We start from the raw sequence: 21,776 nt of genomic DNA on the forward strand, positions 1-21,776 counted from the left end.
GACAGTAATGACTAACGGAGTAGCCAAATTGCAACTGTTTGGTAGTTAGGGGGCTACTTTATCACTTTCTGAACATTAGGGGGCTAAAATGAAAACGGCTTGTAGTTTGGGGGGCTTTTTTATATTTTTCTCAAAAGGGCATTGTAGTAACTTACCCGTAACAAACGACGTCGTTTTGCAGTTTCCGTCCAAACTGACGGTTTTGACTAACGGAGTGGCCAAAATGCAATAATTTGGTAGTTTGGGGGGCTACTTTATCACTTTTGGAACATTAGGGGGCTAAATCGAAAACGGCTGGTAGTTTGTGGGGCTTTTTTATATTTTTTCCTAATAACAAATTATACATATATAATATGACATAACTCATAAGTATACCAATTCATACTAATACAACAATTAAATATCTAGAGACTTATTTCCAATGTATGTTATAAATTTATAAGTCTATATAAGTCTACATATGCATATGAATAATATAAATGTATAATATCAATACTTAATCATATGATTCAATGACAATTCAAATACTTTATTCAAGACTTCAAGTGAATCATATTATTAATGTACAATGATGATATGATTCGTATAATATCAAATTAAGGCCTCGTTTGGTTCGCGGATTATCCAGTTCATTGGAAAAGGATTAGCTACCACTGGGAATAGATTAGCTAGTCCTATTCTTTTGTTTGGTTGTAACGCTGGAATAGACTACCTAATCATATTCCTTCGTTTGATACAATGCAATATGTTGGTGAATAGAATCGTATTGTGATCTTATTTCCTAAAATACCCTTATAATATAAATACAATTTATATTATTAAGGACTTTCATTGTTTTCTTTTTTTTGAAACATAAACACCTTTACTATAATTTTTTTTTTAGTTATGTCATGTATGTGGTTTTTTTTTTTTTTTTTTTAAAAAAAAAAAACAATTACGCTACAAAATTAAAATTATTTATATAAAAAAATTACATAATCATCATATCACCATATTTTATAATTAAAACTACAAAAAGCACATTAACCATCTTGATATCATTTTGGTAAGAACTCAATTAAAATGGAATAGCAATCGTTCTTCCTTAAAAATATATATATATCACTAAACATCTTAACCATCAAAAAATGGTATAGCAATCGATCTTAATTAAAAAAATGTAAACATGCATGCAAACTAAAAATAGTCGATTTTCTGCAACTCCTCAAGTGTCATTAATAATTCCACGCACCAATTCTTCTTTGTCATAATCTGGAACGCTGAAGAATAGATCCATTATCTCAGGTTGACAAACAATCAATCTTGCTGCTTTGAGACGATCCTTACTGCTAAGACCAATTATTTTTGATAGCTCCTCATTAACTTTTAATCTACTCTCTCGTTCTACTGAACCTGTAACTGCCTTGCTAAGATTCTCTGATGCAGTAATTAAATTCATCGCAACCTGGTTACCAATTTCAAGAAATTTTTTGGCGATGTTATCTTCGGCACTCTTATTAGGCTTTTTTCTTTTTCGACCCAAAAGTCCTTCTCCTCCATTGCCATTGGTGGGCAACTGTGTGCACGACACGTCTTCATTAAACTCTTCGAACCCATCTTTCTCGTTTTGGCCCATATTGTTTTCATCAGATTTTTCATTTTGTAAATCTTCACAAATGTCAATTGGTGTTTGAGCATCTCTGCTAGTAGCATGGTCTTTTGCATAGACAATGCAAAGATCTTTATATAAGGGAAAAGATTTATTTTTAAAAGCAGCTGCCCCTTTATGACTCTACAAAACCATCAAATATGATAATGTCCAATTAATATATTATGCACATAATAAGATTATAAATATATCAATTGCAACATGATACAAATTTACCTGCACATACGCTTGCCACACAGCATCTTCAGCAACCACACATTTTCTAACATTGTCACATCCAAATCCACTTGCATCAGGACCACACAACATTGCATGGACTATTTGAAATTCCCTTTTCAAAGTTTTCAGTCTTGATTCTATATGTGGTTTTGCTTTGATTCCAGCATTTCGTAATGTCTTTGAGAGCTTTACCTCCAAGATTCTAAGATAACCTAGTTGAAGCCTAGTCTATTGTCTATCGTTTCCTTCATTGTAGTGCTCAACCAAAGCCTGAACAAGTTTGATATCTTCTTCAGGAGCCCATTTCCTTCTAACAGAATCTTGAGAATCCAATGTGGATGAATTCATATCTAAAAAAAATGAAGAACAATGATACATAAAGTAATAAAACTATAATTATAAAGGAAAATATGCATACCAATATGGCTAACATCAACAATAAAGACCAATTGCCAACATGCAAAGAAAGGTTTCAATATATTAAAAAAAAATTGACCCATAATATAGTACATCTTAACATGGTCAAGTGCCATCCACACATAACATATTTAAATAATTGTTACATATCAATTGCCTCGCCTAATTCCCCTCCACGCATTAAACATTTCATTTGCCATAGTTGTTCTCAATGCACTCCATTCATCTGAAGCCTCGATATGTGTTATTGGATCATTATTATTTCCAGTATGTGAGTGCTCTTGTTGGTCCAATTCTTCCTCTAATGGATCCATAGGCATCATCCTTCGTATCTAGTTATGCAGAAGACAACATGCCGTAATAATCTGATTATGTATCTTAATTGGATAAAACGATGGACTCCTTAAAATAGCCCAACGTAATTTAAGCAACCCGAAACATCTCTCAATAGTATTCCTAGCCGACGAATGTTTCATGTTAAAGAATTCTTCAGCTGTAGTTGGTTGATGTCCAACTCTCCAGTCATTTAGGTGGTATCGCTGCCCTCTATATGGTGCAAGAAAACCCTTGCAATTTGTGTAGCCAGCATCAACAAGATAGTAGTAACCTATATATGTTTTTCTTTCTTTTTTTTTAAATGGCTTTAGTACAACAAAGGATTATTAAAATAATGAAATTGACAAAGGTATTTTCCTTACCATGAGGTACAATCAATCCATTTCTCCTATTTATTGCATCTCGAAGCACTCTACCTGTGACAATCCTAAGTCCCTTTAGAGTATTTTTAGTTGACTCGTAGATATTTTTTTTAAAAAAAGGGTTGGTTTAGGTTAACAATGAGAATGGACAAATAAAAAATATATAATAATATTAATAATAATAATAATAATGAGAATAATAATAAGTAAATAAAATAAAAGAGTAAAATATAAATAATAGTAATAATATATATGTGGAGCCCTAGGCGTCAACAAAAAAAAAAAAAAAAAAGAATGAAAACCCTAAAGTCTAAGCGCCGCCTATCTTTTCTCCTCTTGCCAAACTTATTTATACAAATAAGACAAACCCTAGTACTACGTCTCTCTCTCTCTCTCAGTAATCCACACACACCAAGTCTAGGTGCAATTTCCTCCTCAACGTGAGTGTCAGCCCTGCAGGTATGACCTTGGACTCACAACTTTTCTTCTTATTATTACATATACTCATTCAAAAGCAAGTGGAGTGAAAGTTATTGTTCATTGTAGCCTTGGTTACCGTGTTGACTTGTAGTGGCGAAGAGGGATTGATTTTTTTCTCTATACGTGATTCCATTGCATATCTCACACCTACTTGTCCTTAGAGAAAAGAAAGTTATGACAATGGCCAAACTCACAGTTTTTAAAAACCAGCCCCCTTAATTGTTGTTTAAACAAGTTCTCCCATTAATATTATTTTCTTCTTTTCCACTCTAGCCGTAGACTCTCACTGTCAGCTATGGTTATGTATGAAATATATATATATAATGATTTTTAATATATACGTAAATCTAGATTGTTCCAAAATATGTAAATATATATAATGAGTTGAAGGATTTCAAATATACGTACATCTGATTGTTCAATATATTTATAATGATTCAAGGTATATATATATATAGTACAAAATACATATATAGATTCAAGTTGTTCATATATATAGTTCTGACGCAGGTATATTATATACACGCATGGTAGTGTTATATATATATATATACTACCCATTAATATATATACATCCGTCAGCAAGTTGTTCATCTATATATATAGATGGGGTAGTGGCAGTATATATATATATATATAGTATGGAAGAACTTAAAGTATATATATATAAAGGAGTATTACTAAATAAAATAAATTCTGAAAATTTTATGAGAAAATATACCTAAATACCTAAGTAAGTTCATTCTCAATTGATTAGCAAGCCAACTCATAATAGTAGTAGAACGTTTTGTTGTGACGCGTATGAGGGTAGTAATGTGTCTGTATTTCCTTCAGGAGATTAGTTAGCAGTCAGAGGAAAATTTTACTGCAGTCAAGAGGTAAGTGAATTTATTATCCCTTCCATAAAAATTATCATGTCATGCTATTTATGCAATTTTGTTTTCAATTGCAAATGATTATTTTGTTTATATTATGGAATTTTGCTACATGCATGACAAGTTTGAGAAAAAGAAATATTGTGAAAATAGTGATGTTTATAAAGAGAATTTTGAGACAATGATCATAAACCCTCTTACATGTTGCCCTAGAGAAGTACAAGAAATGAGAAAAGAGTGTTATAAAATGAGGGCACATGTAGGGAGGAGTGTATTTTTGGCCCAAGAGAAACAAGAGAAAAGCTCGGTACCGATGCTAAGGATGGAGGCGCAACCGCTGAAGGAGGCTCTGCCAGAAGGTGGTTCCATCATAGTTTTATTTTTGCCATGCTGAGTGCACCCAGAGTTAATCGGCTGGCCAGGGGACGGGGCTGCGGCCACAGTATCTCATCCCAGGTCGCAAGGACCGCGCAACCCTAGTATATGGGGGTAACAGTATACATGGGCCCTAGTATGAGATAAAAACTCATAAATTTTATTGATGAAAATATATTTTAATTGCTTTCTGTTTTCTTTAAAAATATACTGGGAACATATGTAGTTATGAGTTCCATTTTTCAAAACGGGACAAGGAGTAAAACTGCTCATGGTTGTGGATTTCACTTACTGGGCCCCCTTTGGGCTCATCAGTTTTTATTTCTTGTTTCAGGTGGTGACCAGGCTGCACTAGGAGGCCGGAATGGGGGCGGGCGTATTTAGGATTTCTTATGATTTCATATTAGTCAAGTTAATAAGTGCGTTGGCACAGTTTTCTTTCAGAAATTGATAGATTTATTTTAATAAGGATATCTATCTCGTTGTGAGACATATTTCTGTTAAACAAGAATATTTCAGTTTAGTTATTATTTTTAGACATGATATTCTAGACTTTCATGCATTCATTGTTATACTAGTATTGTTTAGTTGATAAACCTTATGGATCTTTGCGAGTAAGAAAATCATTAACAAACCTAACCCTAACGGGCTGGGGATGTTACACTACCGTCTGCAGCAGAGCCTTCCCAACCAGCTAAAATGTAGATAAAATGCATGTCTTGTAAGCATACGCCTAGTACATTTGTGGTGATCTCTCCCTTTCTGTTGCGGTATCTAGGTTTATCGTCTAAAGGTACCCTCACCCTAATATGTGTTCCATCTAATGCACCTAAACAATTCTTTATATATATATATATCATAGTTGGATGAAAATAAACTTAGCAAAAAGTGCATTATAATATACCTTAAACCATTTCCATCTCTCATCTGTAGAGTTTTCGGGAACTGCTCCAGTTTCTTAAGAAACTCTGCGTGTAACCGTATAACTGCATGTAATACGCTTTTGAAATGCCTACTAATTGTCTCTCCTGAGCGCCTAAATTGACGTTTTATAATTCTATTCTTTACGTGATGAGCTAAGATGTATAAAAACATTGCAACTTGCTCATCTACTAGCATGTGTTTTGTGGCTTTTAATCCACCTCTTGCTTCAAGCATATTACATAAATTGCTGAATGCATTTCTATCCATTCTAAAATGGTTATGGCAAGTTTCATCATCCTCATATATTAAACGGTAATGATCTCCTTGCCTTGAATAAAAATCAATAAAGTATGTAGCTCTCAATGATTTCTGTCGAATATGATCTTCTACCAAAACACATAACAAATCAAAGAAAGCAACAACAACCGAGAACATCTCTATCCAAAACATCAACACCAAATTCTTTCTCTTCTTTATCATGTTCCTTGCAGCTAAATTTAATTGTGCCATAACTGTAAATAACACACGTCAAATTTAAAGATAGGGTCATCACGTTCAAAAATAAGGGCAATTCAAAAACTCCAAACCACAATCATTTATAATTACAAAAAGACACAAAAAAACCACATGCGCGCACAAATTGTAGTGATAGCAACATAAAGATTAATACACACCAATAATCTACAAGGGAATCACACTAAAAAACCTCAAAACAGATATTTATAACCTGTGTTCAAGCGAATATATATATATATATATATATATATAATTGAATTAAAAATTAAACTGAGAAAGTATAGAAAAAGAGAGATGGAGAAAAAAAATAAAAAAAAATAAACCCTAAACAAAGTCAAAGAAAAACGATACATAGAATAAAAAAACTGAAGAAAAAAAAAACTGAGAAACATTACAGAAAAAAAAAATCCAAGAAACAAAGAGAGAATGAAATAACCAAATAAGAGCAATTCAAAAACTCCAAACCACAATCATTTATAATTACAAAAAGACACAAAAAAACCACACGCGCGCACAAATTGTAGTGATAGCAATATAAAGATTAATACACACACCAATAATCAACAAGGGAATCACACTAAAAAACCTCAAAACAGGTATTTATAACTTGTGTTCAAGCGTGTATATATATATATATATACACGCTTGAACGTTCATACCTGTGTACATTCATCCCTGTTTTGGGTATATATATATATAAAACTGAATTAAAAATCAAACTGAGAATTAAAAATTAAACTGAGAATAGAGAAAGAGAGATGGAGAAACAGAATAATAATAATAAAAAAACCCTTAACAGAATCAAAGAGAAACGATACAGAGAATCAAAAGAAAAAAAAAAAAACCAGAAGAAAAAAAAAACTGAGAAACATTGCAGAGAAAAAAAAAAAATCCAAGAAACAGAGAGAGAATGAAATAACCAAGAAACAAAGAAGATAAATCGAAGAGAAGAGAAGGGGAGAGAGATACCTTGCGCAGAGAAGAGAGATCGTTGCTCTTTGAGAGATGGAGATTATTTGCAAAGTCTCTTTGAGAGACGTGGGTGCTAGTAGGGTGGGGTTTTTGTGGGCAATTTACACGATAATTTTAATCTCACAGAAAATGATTAGCTAAGCCACTCGTTTTTGAGTGGCTTAGCTAACCCTGTGTGTATAGGATTAGTAATCCCATGGGAATAGACTATTCTCAGGAATAGAGTGTTACCAAACAAAGGATTAGCTATACCTAGTGTTAGCTAGTCCAATCCAAAGGTCTAATCCGCAAACCAAACGGGGCCTAAGTAAGTGACATTGGATTAAACAATAACCAATGTGTTACTTATAAACACAATAAGTATTAATGTATTATCATTATAATTTTAGTAATTTATATATTATCACTATAATTGATATGATTATATCACATGATGAATTGATCATTAAATCATATGATTATATAATAATAAATAATACATATATAATATAACATAACTCATAAGTCATAAGTCTACAAGTTAATCATATGATTCATGTAGAATGATAATCACAATTGATTCAATTGAATTAAACAATATATTACTTATAACTACAATTTAATTAAAGCATTATTACACTAAAAAAAAAAAAAAAAAAAAGGCTAAGAAAAAGCCCAAAAAGCCCTAAAGAAAGCCCAAAAAGCCAAAAAAAAAACCCAATTTTGAAAAAGCGGTTAGCGGGCAGTTATCTATTTCACTAACCGCTAACCGTTAACCGCTAGGTGGTTAGCGGTTGCGGTTAGTGAAATCTACTAACCGCTAAGGCGGTTACGGTTAGCAGTTATTGCCAATAACCGCTAACTATAACCGCCTTGACACCCCTAAGCGCACATGGGTTGCGATCGACCGCACCCGTGCGCAGGTAACACATCAAGAGGCGGCTAGACTGTTAGTATTTCCATATTAGGGTTTTCTAACTCCCACTTGTAATAAGACTAAAACCCTACGAATTTTTTAGGTTTACTAGTGTAACAAGGACTTCTAAAACCCTGTAAATAGACTTTTAAACCTTGCGAATAATCAAGCGGGAAAAGACACAACTTTGGGAGAGGAATTGGAGGCTAACTTTTGGTTCTTTCTTTACCTTTCCCTTTTTCTTTTAGTATGTGTAACTAATTTATTTAGTAGGGCTAGATTGAAGCCCTAGTTATGTTTAGTTAATATTCAATATTGGTGCCTTTGTGATGATCATGTTGTGGTATTTAACTTGATTAATTCCTGTTTTCATGAATTCCTCATATGTGTGTGCCTGATCAACATATACATGTGATATAGACTAGTTAGTTAAATCAATTTGGATGACTGAGTCTTGGGTTTAATAAAAGTAATAAAAGAAATCCACACCAGGTTCTTGGGTTAACCAACATGGGGAGCCGAGAGTATATACCCATGCCCTAGGCCTAATGTGTTTGTCGATTTTCACAGAATATATGCTTTCTTAAAGAACAACTTAGTATACACCCATGCTAAATCCTTTAAGAAAAAAAAGAGTTAGAGTATACACCCATGCCTAATTCGTTGCTTAGGGAAATCAATAGCTTAAGGAGTATACACCCATGCCTTTAAGTTGACAAACATTAGATATACATAACATGATCAAAACATTGACATATTGATATATTATCTAAATATAATTAGTGGTGGATATCAAAGCCCTACCTTCTTATTATTATCAACTCAAATCCAATTTTTGTTTTGTTTTACTTTTGGAATTTATTTTAGACAAAATTTGGCAATTTTCATGGGAATGACCCCGTACTTGCACCATATACTATTATGTTGACCTTGTGCACTTGCGGGTAAAACATACAATTATTTGCCTATTATAACTCATATTATATAGAGTTATAATAGGCAAATAATACATATTTGTAACAACACATATAACTCATATTATATGCAAGTCACAAAATCAAAGAGAAGAACATATAACCTATATTATATGTATCTCACACAACAGTACATGAACATATTGAAATAATGATGATGCGAAAATAATAGTGGAAGCAATATAGAAAATAACACAAAGAATTTTACGGGTGGTTCGGTGTTAGATGCATACATCCACCACTCGAAATACCCCTTAGGGATACATGGTGCTCATTAAGGTAGTGTCTAAATACAAGTATAGTAATCAAATCCACTTGATTTGATTCAAATCCCAATATTTAATTACAATTAGCCCATAAATAGAGAATATTTGATATCAAGGTAATTATAGAATATACGGAAAATATTATATATTTTCCATATATTCTAACACCCACCCTCAAACTCAAGGTGTAAGATTCTGGAACCTTGAGTTTGAAATAAGAAACTATGATGACGATGGTGGTGGTGGAGGACGGGAACAGGTTGTAGACGGTAGTGGCTAGCAGTTGGTAAATGCAGAAGGGCCGACAATGGGCCAAAATTGAAAAGGGGCCGACAATGGGCCAAACTCCAAAAGGGGTCGGAATGGGCTAGGGCTGACATGAGCCAAACTTCAAAAGGGGCCGACGACGGGCCAACATTAAAAAGGGGCAGACAACGGGCCAGGGCTGACAATGAGCCAAACTTCAAAAGGGGCCGATGACGGGCCAAAATCCAAAATGGGCCGACAATGGGCAAGGGCTGACAATGAGCCAAAAATTCAAAAGAGGTTGACTTGGGCCAAAAATCCAAAAAAGGGTTGACAGTAGACAAAAATCAAAAAAGGGGCTGACAACGGGCCAAACTTCAAAAAGGGGGCCGACTTGGGCCCGTAACCAAAAAGAATAAGCCCACTTGGGCGGTGATTAGGTTGGTGCACCGAAATTGACTCGCGCGTGATGTGGTCTATCTTGGACTGCTCTTTTTTTTTTTTCTTTTTTTTTTTTCTTTTTCTTTTTCTTGGGGATTTGGATCTATTGTGAGTGGGAACACCATAAGGCTAGTGAACTTGGTTTAAAGGGGAGTGATCTGGTGTGATTCACGCAGCAAAATGGATGTAGGACCTCAGGGGGTGCAATCTCGTGTAGCATATACAAGTACACCCGTGAGCTATGATCTGGTGTGGCACGCGTGCAAGTGGGATCACGGGTTACGATTTGGTGCGACCTAAGCTGGTGGAACTGCAGGGCAGCGATCTAGTGTGGCACGCGTGCAAGGTGCAACAACGAGTTCGAATTCGGTGTGGTGCAGAATAGCTATGCAAGTGAGCTCTGGCGTGTGGAACAAACGTGTAGGAGAGGAGTGGCGCATGGAAGACCGGCACACCATTCTGGAAGCGCGTTATGACACTGATGGTGGAGTTCTCGACGTATCTGGAACGGTAGGCGCCGATCTGTCCACTAGTGTATCCACCAAAGTGATCGGAGGACGTTGGCAGTGCGTGGTTGAACGAGTAGAAAGTGGTGGGAGGCATGTGAGGACGCATTAGCGATCGTCTTGGGATGATTCTGGCGGATTGGGAACTAGTGGTGAAAGTTATGGTGGATGGCGTGGCAACTAGAGTGATTGGTGGTATGTGGTAGCGTGTGGCAGAATCGGTAGAAGCTTTGGGCGGAGAGTGGTGGTGGACTTGATCACTGAGATCGTTGGACAGAACGTGATGAAACGTCAATGACATTGAAGGCAACAAGAAAGTGGTTCTGATACCATGTTGAAATAATGATGATGTGGAAATAATAGCGAAAGTAATGTAGAAAATAACACAAGGAACTTTACGGGTGGTTCAGTGTTAGACACCTACGTCGACTACTCGGAATACCCCTTAGAGCTACATTGTGCTCATTAACTTAATTTGTCTACAATACAAAGGTCTCTATTTATAGGGTAGTGATTACAATACAAGTACAGTAATCAAATTCCATTGATTTGATTCCAATCCTAATATTTGATTACAATCAGCCTATAAAATAGAGAATATTTGATATCAACGTAATTATGGAATATACAAAAATTATTATACATTTTCCATATATTCTAACAATTTCAAAATGCATACAATCCATATTATATCAAGGGGTGGCAAAATGGGTTGGCAGGTCAACGTTAATATGACTTGGGTTACCCGCCACCCGATGAGCCTAAACTCGGACACGACCTGTTTAGATAAATGGGTTGAATTCTAAAACACAGATAGGATACGAAAAAATAACCGAGTAACCCGACATGACCCATTTAAAATAACGGGTTGTGTTGGGTTGACACGACCCGTTTACTTACAAGGCGTAGCGATACGACCTAACACGACCCGACCTGACAGGTTTGAAGGAAAAAAATCATATAAGAAATAATACCATTGAGATTCAATAGAATTCACAAATTACAATATGATAAAAACCATAATAGGTTTAATTGTTAACAAATTGGCATTCAATAAAACCATTCACAAATATTAGCAATTTTCAACTCCATCATATTAAATAGCAAATTTCAAAGTATAAAGTTTACATGGTAAATAAGTTAGGCTTTAGTTTAGGGTTTTCTTTTAATTTTTTTTAAAAAAATTTTAAAATTTTTTAAATGGGTTAGGCGGGTCACTCGAGGGTGAAGCGGGTTGACCCGCAAGAAACGAAAATAAATGGGTTGACCCGATTATGACCCAAACCCTGTAACTTCATGTTGTGCTCGTGTTGGGTTTGCGGGTCGTGTCAAAATTGCCAGCCATAAATTTATATGCAAGTTAGAAAGTCAAGATAATATAATAAAAGGGTAGCACATATAACCCATATCTAAAATTTGACAATAAAACCATTAAGTAGTCCCCGGCAACGGCGCCAAAAATTGATGTGGTATTTTTGTGACCAAAAATATCAATTATAAAAATTACCACTCGCAATAGAACGAATCCCGTAGGATAGGGCTATATTGAGGGTGTCGAACCTCAAGGACTGCAGGGGTTTTATTATCAAAATTCGAAAGATTAAAATTATCTTAATTAAAATGATATTTGATTTGATTTTCTTTAAAACTAAAGTGCATGAAAATAAAAGAGATTTAAAATAAGAGAGAGTGTAGGGTATTGACTTTACCTCTATCCGCACAACAATGGCTAATCATAATTAATCCCAGAAATTCATTCTATACATGTTATAAATAAACAAGAAATTACCTTATTAAAGAATAAGCATAATCTATCTTTGGTTGGCACGGATCGTCCACTTAGCCACTAAGATACGGTACGACCCGTCTTCCCTAGGTATAAATTATCAAATTCTTTAACAGGATACATACAATCAATGAATAAGTGTAACCCATCTTCGGTTGGCACGGACTGTCTACCTAAATTACACTAAACTAGGGTGTAGTACAATCTGTCTTCCCTAGGGCATGGCCTATCAAATCCTATTGATCATATGTCAATTAAACCCATTGTATAACCATCATCCTCATAATCACAGAAAACAAGAATGATTTGAGATCAACAAAAGTAAAATACTTTCTAAGAGAAGAGAAGAATTTCACAAATATTGATTTTGGAATTTAAGAACAATTGCATTTAATAATTAAGAACAAAATCAAAAGGGAGCAATTCTCATAGTTATACAATCAACATGCATAAATTGAAAATCTAGAAATTAAATACAATCAAACCATTGTGCTTGGATAGGGTTATATCAACACCCCACGAAGGGGTTTAGCCGCTCATGATCTTCTAAGTTCCAAAGACAATTTACTGAATTTTGCTCTAGAAAGCGGTGTCCCTGTTTACAATGTTTAGAGCCCTATTTATAGGGATTTGGAAAACCCTAAAACCCTAGAAATCCTTAGAAAATCGGAAGTCAGTCTCCCATTCCAATTGGGAGACTGAAAACCAAGCCCAAGCTGGAAAAGGAGTCTTGCCGTGCACTGTACGCTCGTGTGCTCTCGATCCAAGATTTGATGCGCTCGAGCCTAGCTGATATGCACACGAGCGCAGGTATGCGTTCGATCCTTGGCCGCAGACGCTCGAGCGCAGGTGCGCTCGATCCTAGATCTAGAATGCCCAGCTTTTTGCCCTTTTAAGCCTAATTTCCAATGGTTTGTCAAATAAGACCTAAAACACAAAAACAAAACAAAATCAAATAAATAATAAGGCTAAGGAATTAACATAAGTAAATTAAGGGGCTTGAATGTGCAACATTCGGCGCTTATCGCCAGTAATTATGCAATGTATCAAGCTCAACTATATAGTAATCAACTAGTATAGGCTCATTTTCTTAAATACGCCATTGTTATGATATGATAAATTTTTCAGATATCAAATGAGCATCAATAATCACATATATTTTATTTCTAATCAGCATGTCATGAAAAATAGAAAGCTAAATAATTTAGATGAAAAATTAGAAAATACTTTTTAAGTATTCATGCTAATCTAGCATGCCATGGATAACATAAAGTGCTAATCAACAAAGGGTCACAACTTATTAGATACAATATTCATGTAATTATAAAATTTCACCAACTTTAATTCAATCAAGGAGCACCTTCATCACTTGATTTTTTCTTTTAATAAATTAAAATGTATATCATAGTTTAAGAACTCACATCAGAGCCAACATTTTTACTCAAGATCCTCTAAAATAGAATGTTGCCACCACACACTGTTGTGAAAATTTTAATACTCGCAACTGCATGAATCATTTGCAATAAAGGGTTGCAAGTGCGAAGTCAATCCCACAGGGAATTGTGTTTTTGAAAAGCAATTATGTCTAAATCAATCAAATCCTAACTTAGTTCCAAAAGTTGAGAGATTGTTTTTGTGAATAAAAAGATCAAAAGCATAAACAAAATAAGTGAAATTAATCAATTAACGAAGCACTAAGGTTTCAGAATCCGCACTCACAAAGTCATAGCAACATATTCTCGTGATCAATAATATTTCCAAAGTTCTCACAACAAAAATCTTAGGTATGTTTTACTTTTGCTTCAAAGAATTAATCAAAATCATCCCATGTATCTATTCATGCAAAAATCACAAAAGAAATCCAATTTAAATTAAATCATCAAGTGTATCCATAAATCACAAAAGATATCCAATTTAAATCTAAACATCAATTGTATTCGTAGAATAAATCACAGGGGATATCCAATTTTTTTGACCAAGAAAACCATGTGAAATTATCTCAAATCATCAAATGTATCCTTGAATCACAAAAGATATTCAAGAATCATTCTACAAATTGAGTTGAAGTAAAACAATTGGAAAATCAAACTCATTAAATTAAAAAATATTACATCACATGAAAATAGTGTTGCTAATCATAAGTGAAGCTTCATCCTCAACCTTAGTTGAGGGTTTAGCCTCTCATGGAATTGAAAGATAAAACAAGAGTAATTGAATCCATGGAGAATTGAGAAGCTTACAAATTGAAAATTCCAAAGTTGAGAACACCAAAAGCTAGGGTGCGCTCGATCGCATTCGAGCATGCAATTCTTCTCCTACGGTGCAGCACTTGGGCACTGCTTGCTTGGGCATAGGCGGGAGTGCGTTCGAGCTTGATCTTGCTACGCTTGAGCTCAGATGCTCTCGAGTGTTGGGTTGTGCACTCGATCCCACTTCCGTTTGTAGCTTTTTCCCAAAGTTAGCATTTTTCACTTTAAACTAATAGTTTTCGTTTAGCAGCCTGCAAAACACTAAAACAATAGAACTAGCACAAGACATCAGATTATAACACAGCTAAAAGATTAACAAATGTAAATTTGGAGCTCGAATATGCAATATTTAGAACTCATCAAACACCTCCAAACTTACATATTGCTTGTCCCTTAGCAATACAAAACTAAAAATAAAATGAAAACAATAATCATAAATCCTCTTTCATAGGAGAGACGATTGCATTTAGCATATGCAACAAGCCTTTTAAACCCCTAGGCATCCCTAGTGGACGAGTGAAGTCTCGTGATGGTTGATAAGTGCTGCATGTTACACATTTTAGTCCTTTAATTAACATATGTTAATCTCTTAGTTTTGTTATAGTTTGATGTTTTGTGTTGTTTTTGTGTTTTCTTGCAGTTTTTAGGATTTTGAAGAAAAGCAAGTGTTTTTGTCAAGTTACACACTTAAAAGATAATTTCAGAAAAAAAGCTGGAGCTTCCATAAATTTATGCTTTCTTGAAAAACAACTTAGTATCATGCTAAATCCTTTGAGAGATAAAAGAATTAGAGTAGATACCATGCCTAATTCATTACTTAGGGAGATCAATAGCTTAAGGAGTAGACACCATGCCCTTAGGTTGGCAAACATTAAGTATATCGATATAATCATTAGCATTGGCATATTGTTTATCTTAATTGAGTATGATTTGTGGTGGATGTCAAAACTCTAACCCTCGTTCTTATTATTTCAACTCAACCTTTTGATATCTTGCTGAAATCAATTAATTAAATTAGGAAATTACTTATACGCATAATTTACACAATCCTCGTGGGATTGATCTCATACTTGCCTACTATACTATCATTTTGATCTTGTGCACTTGCGAGTAAAACGTAGCAATTATTCACCTATTAATTTAGGTGGGTAATTGTCACAACAAGGGTTTAACAGAAATGATACCCCAAACATTGTAGCACTTTGTTGTTGAAAAGAATGAAGACAAACAATGGTTCTTATTCATAAGCAACCTTAAAAAGATAAACATCATCATCACAATCATTAGGGCATCCAAAATCAAATCACTCATAAATGTACAATTGAGACATCATATGTTCCGATAGGTGAAAAGTGAGATTAGCATAAAATTATGAGGCTTCAATTTAATCTCTAGACAAGTACCTCAAAATTCGTAGGAATCCCTATCAGATGAAACAATAAAGGCAAGATAAGCATCTTTCTTCTTTTTCTCTTTCTCTCTCTCTCTCTCTGTCTCAGTGTAGGTTGTGCAATGCTTAGCTCCCCTAAGCTTTCTAATTGACCCATGTAGCGAGTGTTAGGCCAGTGACTCCCAAACCAAATGGTTTTAGGGCACTAGATGTAAAACATCCCTAAGGGCTTATTAACTCAAGTCAAAAATAGCTATAAAGCCAAGCTAGCCATACCATTAACCAATCTGAACTTCACACATTTTTACGCGAACACTCAATGCTTAATGAGGCAAGAGGTCTAGTTACTCAGTGAAAAACTCAAAATGATCTTTTTTTTCTTTTTTTTTTCTTTCTTTCTTGCAAGCCAAGGTTATTCATCAATAGGACATCCAACAAATCTCAAAATGAACATGATTAAGCTCAAATAACATACCTCACAGAATATATGCTAATGTGCTCATGATAATTTAACTCAAAACAAAGCAAGTCTCTTTTGCCCAAAAATAAGTCAAAGGACTCAGATTTCTAATGAAATGATCATGTGTTCAACACTTTAAGCAAACCAATGAAATGCAAATCACAGTTACGGCTTAACTCATACTTAACAACAACATAGTACATATTTTTTTAATTTTTTTTTCAAGCAAGAAAATGAAACAAACAATTAAAAGATTACAAAAAAATGGACAACGGTATTTTTCTATATCCTTAAACTTGAATCACACATTGTCCTCAATGTGGGTAGAAATACAATACCGAAATGTGAAGAAAACCAGAGTGTGTAGAGGGAAAACGTCCCCCAAACTTACTCGTAAAAACACTTGTCCTGAAAATCACAACAACACAAAAAAAAAAAAAAAAAACAAAACAAAACAAAATCAAATGACAAGAAATAAAAGGAAAGAGGGGTTGCCTCCCACAAGCGCTAAGTTTACTGTCTTTAGCTAGACTCTTCACAGCAGATCATCAGTTTGGATAAGTAGGTCCTCCAAGGGCATTTCTTCAATCTCTGGGATCTTCAATTCCAGGAACGATTTCTACCGTTGACCATTTACCTTGAAAGTGTTTCCATTCTTGGGATCCTCTATCTCAATGGCTCCATGGGTGGAGATTGTATGAACTAAGAATGGTCTAGTCCATCGAGATTTGAGCTTGCCTGGAAACAGATGTAGACGTGAATTGTATAGGAGGACTTTCTGACCAACTTCAAAAGATCTTCTCAAAATGTTTTGGTCATGGGCCTTCTTCATCTAAGCTTTGTGTTGTGCCAAATACTACCTAAATTAATAGATAATATTTAGAATATCTTGTATTGTGGAACCTGTAGTTGTAATTCTTGATAGTTAGTAGTTCTTGATAGTTTAACCTTAGTCTTGTAAGAGAAGTCCGATCAAACTCTAATTGATCCTTATCCGTAATTCGTTCCAATCAATTCCATTTCCAATCCATTATTCTACAAATCATTCAATCATCCATCCTTAATTCATACAGAAATTCCCAAATCAATAACAGGTGTGTTACAAAGTGGTATCAAAGCACTCTCTTGGAGAGCTTCCTGAAGTTGCCATGGCAGAAGGAACAACAATTTCTTGACAACATTGCATATCAGAAACAGAAAACAAGAAGCAAGACAGCAAGAAAAGAAAGCAATGAGTATTAGCAGAATGAGATTTCCAAGCTTTACAGGTAAAAATCCTAATACCTAGCTTTTTATGGGACACAAGTTCTTCGAATATCACCAAATTCCAATTCAAGACCGAATCCACGTTGCTGAATTTCATATGAAGGGGGAAGCACAATATTGGTTTTACAATACAGTTCATAGTGGATTATTTTATGATTGGGAGTCGTTTGTTAGAGAGTTGATGTACCGGTTTCGAAAGGAATTGCAAGAAGAACAAGAAGCGGATCAAAGGTTACATGAAGCAGATCATAGGTTGCATCAAGAGCTTCTTGATTTTGATGGATACATGGTTTCCGCCTGGATACGCAAAGCAAACTAGGTCTTCAACTATCACCGATCACCAACGTATGCAAGAGTGTACCTAGCCTTATTTCATATGAAAGGGGAGGCATTACTCTAGTTCAAGAATGTGGGTCAATCTAGTGGTGGTTGGGAAGAATTCTTGGACGCTCTTCAGGCAAGATTCTCTCAAGAGTGGCAACAACAAGAAAATGTCAGGCTATTGCAGATAACTAAAACCATAGCAAAAATCTAGAAAATTTGTCAAGAAAGTCGAGAGATTTGTCAAGAAAATCGAGAGAGGTTGGAGAAAATTTCTCAGAAAAGTCCCGAAGTAATAAATTTGCCTTTAAATGAGAAAGAAAGGGTTGAAGAGTCCGAGTTAGTCCCTATGAAGATCAAATCCATGGAGTTTGAGAAGATACTTCCAGTTGTTGAGAAGGTGGATACCCAAGAAGAATTCAAGAATGGAGCAGAGGTGTGGCTTCCCACATCGCCTAGGTATGGAGATGAGGATGTGCTTAAATATATACTACACCCTTAATGACAACAACGCGTTTTAAAGCCATGATGATCATGATCCCATCAGAACTTCGCAGTTAAACATGCTTTTGCTAGAGTAATACCAGGATGGGTGACCTCCTGAGAAATCTGATTTGGTGGAGCCAAAAGCGGACAATATTGTGTGTCATTGAGGTGGGGTATTACAAGAGGAGTGTCAAGAAATCGAGAACACATACAACTTGGAGCAAGAAGAAGAAGAAGAAGAAAACAAGATGATTCAAGAAACAGATCTGGTTGAAGATACCACCATTCGTTCGATGAAATTCCTCAACCAAGCCAAATGAAGTTGAGCATCTCAAAATCTGTGGTAGTAAAGGTAATTCGCTTGTTAACTCCAAATTCAAATTGTTTCTAGAAGGAATTCTGCGTCTTTAACACCAAATCTTTGAAGAATTTTCATGATAGTGTTGAGCTTTATCAAAATGAAGAGAACGTAATGATAAAATGTGGGACCAAAAATTGGGGCTAAGGAAGGACATATTTTGGAAATATGATTGGTGGGTCTTTAAGACAAGGCGGAAAATAGAGGAAGTGGTGGGTTGGCTCATTTTTTGCGACTGTAATGATGTGGAGAAGTAGCTTTGTGGTCTAAAATTTTTTGTTCTCTTCAAACATAGATGGCACTGGAAGAAAAGAAAGAAGGAAGAATGGTGCAAGTCTGTGTGTGTGGAAATATGGCTAAAATTGTGGTTAGACTTAGAAAACATGGTACATTGGAAAAATGTAGATGATGCATGGGAGAGAAAGGGTTCAAAAGAATAATAAAAAAAATTTAATTTTTTTTTTTTTTTTTTAAAAAAAAAAAGACTGAGAAATTGAAAAGCTGTGCATTTGGCAGTGGCCTATGTGCGTGGCAGATGCACATGAGTTGCAATTGAAAAGCTGTAGGCTTGTTCAAATTTTCACCTTGAGGGGAGAGTTGATGGCAAGCCTAAGTTACAACTTTATTGACATTGTGGGTTGATTTGTTTTCCTTTGAAATTTCTCTTGAATTCATCAATTCCGAAAGTGGAAGGGCAGTTTGTTTTTTCCAAACTTGGGCATCGTGTTGTTTAAAGCCATTAACAATAGGCATTTTTGGCAATTGCAGAGCAATCAACATTAAAGAAAAAAGATGAAGGAGTTGATTGTGTAGGCATCATTAATGAGATATGTTTTTTTTTGCATCTCTATCTTTTTCAGCTGCACCTTGTGGGCAAGGTGCTCTTAAAGGGGTGAGTACTGTAACAGGTATGGTGAGCTAGATTATAAGTTGGGCTGGACAGTTGTTAGTCAGTTGGGCTTGCCAGCTGGAATCAAGTGGGCTTAACAACTTGGGCTTGACAAATGGTATATAAACCAAAAGTCAGTAGAAGTCCATTATGGAATATCTTGTATTGTGGAACCTGTAGTTGTAGTTCTTGATAGTTTAGCCTTAGTCTTGTAATAGGAGTCCGATCAAACTCGAATTGATCCTTATCTGTAATTCGTTTCGTTCAATTCCATTTTCAATCCATTGTTTTACAAATCATTCAATCATCCATCCTTAATCCATACAGAAATTCCCAAATCAATAACAAGTGTGTTACAAAATTCCCATCAAGGCCATCAAGGCATGAACCGTTGTTAAAGCATCTCAGCAGGTTTGCTATAAAACATGCTTTTAAAAGAGTAATGCTTTGGTGTTTGAAAATGTAACAGTTTTAGGGTATGTTTGGGAATGCGTTTGACAGGTTTAAAAGTGTGTTTAATACTCAAAAAGTCTGTTTGAATAATAAAAAAAAAACCATTTTAGTAAAAAAAAAAAAAAATTAAAAGCACTTTTAAGGACCTAAAAAACATAAAAATGGCCACACAATTTTGGCAAAAGCTTAAATCCAAAAAGTACTTTTTGACTTAAAAGCTCTATTTATTTTTTTTATTTTTTTTGACTTGTCCGTACAAGAGGAGGGAGGGGGATTCAAACTAGTGACCTCTACTTCATAAGGCGTTGTCTCCAACCGACTAAACTACCCATTAGGAACAAAAGCTTTATTTCTTAAAAGTGCATTTAGTGTGGTTTTGTTGTTGCGATTTTGTAATTTTAAATCAATACTCGTGTTTAAAATTGTGATTTGAGAACGCAGAAAATTGCAGATAAGAATTTTTTTTTTTTTTTAATCTCGCAATTTTAATGGATAAACTGTTGTTTAAGTTTTAAAGGCCACGAGGTTGTCAAACACTTAATTGCATTTTAAAAATCACATTTTAAAAATTTTATTTTTAAATCGCAAACTCATGTGAACCCTTAAATTCACTTTTGAATAAATTTATTTAACAATATCTTCTTTTAAATTTATTGAATTGAATCCGTATAAGAGATTGGCAAATTCACTATTGAATTTGTGAGATCTATATACGAGTCATCCAGATTCAATAATAATTTTTTTTTTTAAAAGATGTAAAAAAAGTGAAGAAAATTTACACCAAACACATCTTTTTTCTAAGTCACTTAGTTATGTTTGTTAAAGTATTTTGTATATATTTTTTTTTAAAGACAAATACATTAACAAACAACTCAAAACATAAAAAATCATAAAAACATAAAAATAAGGGGAAAGTCTAGTTCAAACTACTACCCAATTAAAAATATTCCCTCCAAATATTCAATTGCCCCAATGATGAAAATACCCTTAATAAAATAATAAAAAAATGAAAACAATTTAAAAAAAAAAAAAAACCAGGGTGTGAAAATTTAGAAAAATTTCGTATTTCTTAAGAATTTTTTTTTTTTTTAGTTTTTCCAAATTTATTAAAGTATTTTTGTCTTATTAAAAAAATTTATGGTTATTTTTATCTATTTGTTGCTATGAGGGGACCTTATCAATTATTAGTTGTTGTAATTGAAAGTTTGAAGAGAATATTATCAATTTGGTGATAGTTTGAGAGCAAGTAAAACATTATATAAATAGGGGAAAATACAGAAGACGAAAATGCTCCTAAGGTGTGTTATAAAGTCGCTTTCCTTAAGAAAATATTTGTCCCCACCAAAATTGGTATGTAACAGGATTACAACAAATTTTTCTCCAGGATACAATAAAGCCCAGAAACTTCTGTGTTTTAACTGGGTTTTGCACAAACGAAATTAAAACTCGAAAATACCCTCATATTTTCTATTCCAATCAGAGACAAAAAGAAATTATATATTCAAATTTCAAAAATCAAATAAGGATATAAAGAGAATTGTATTATTAGAGATTAATCAATTATCTCTTAAAACAAATTAGATAATTTCAAATTTTGAAATTAAACTGCTGTTTTTGAATTCAACTACATTTAATCTGACCATCAGACTAAATAATAGATAATTAT

The sequence above is a fragment of the Corylus avellana genome, chromosome ca2 (assembly GCF_901000735.1).
Source record: "Corylus avellana chromosome ca2, CavTom2PMs-1.0".
Classification (NCBI taxonomy): domain Eukaryota; kingdom Viridiplantae; phylum Streptophyta; class Magnoliopsida; order Fagales; family Betulaceae; genus Corylus; species Corylus avellana.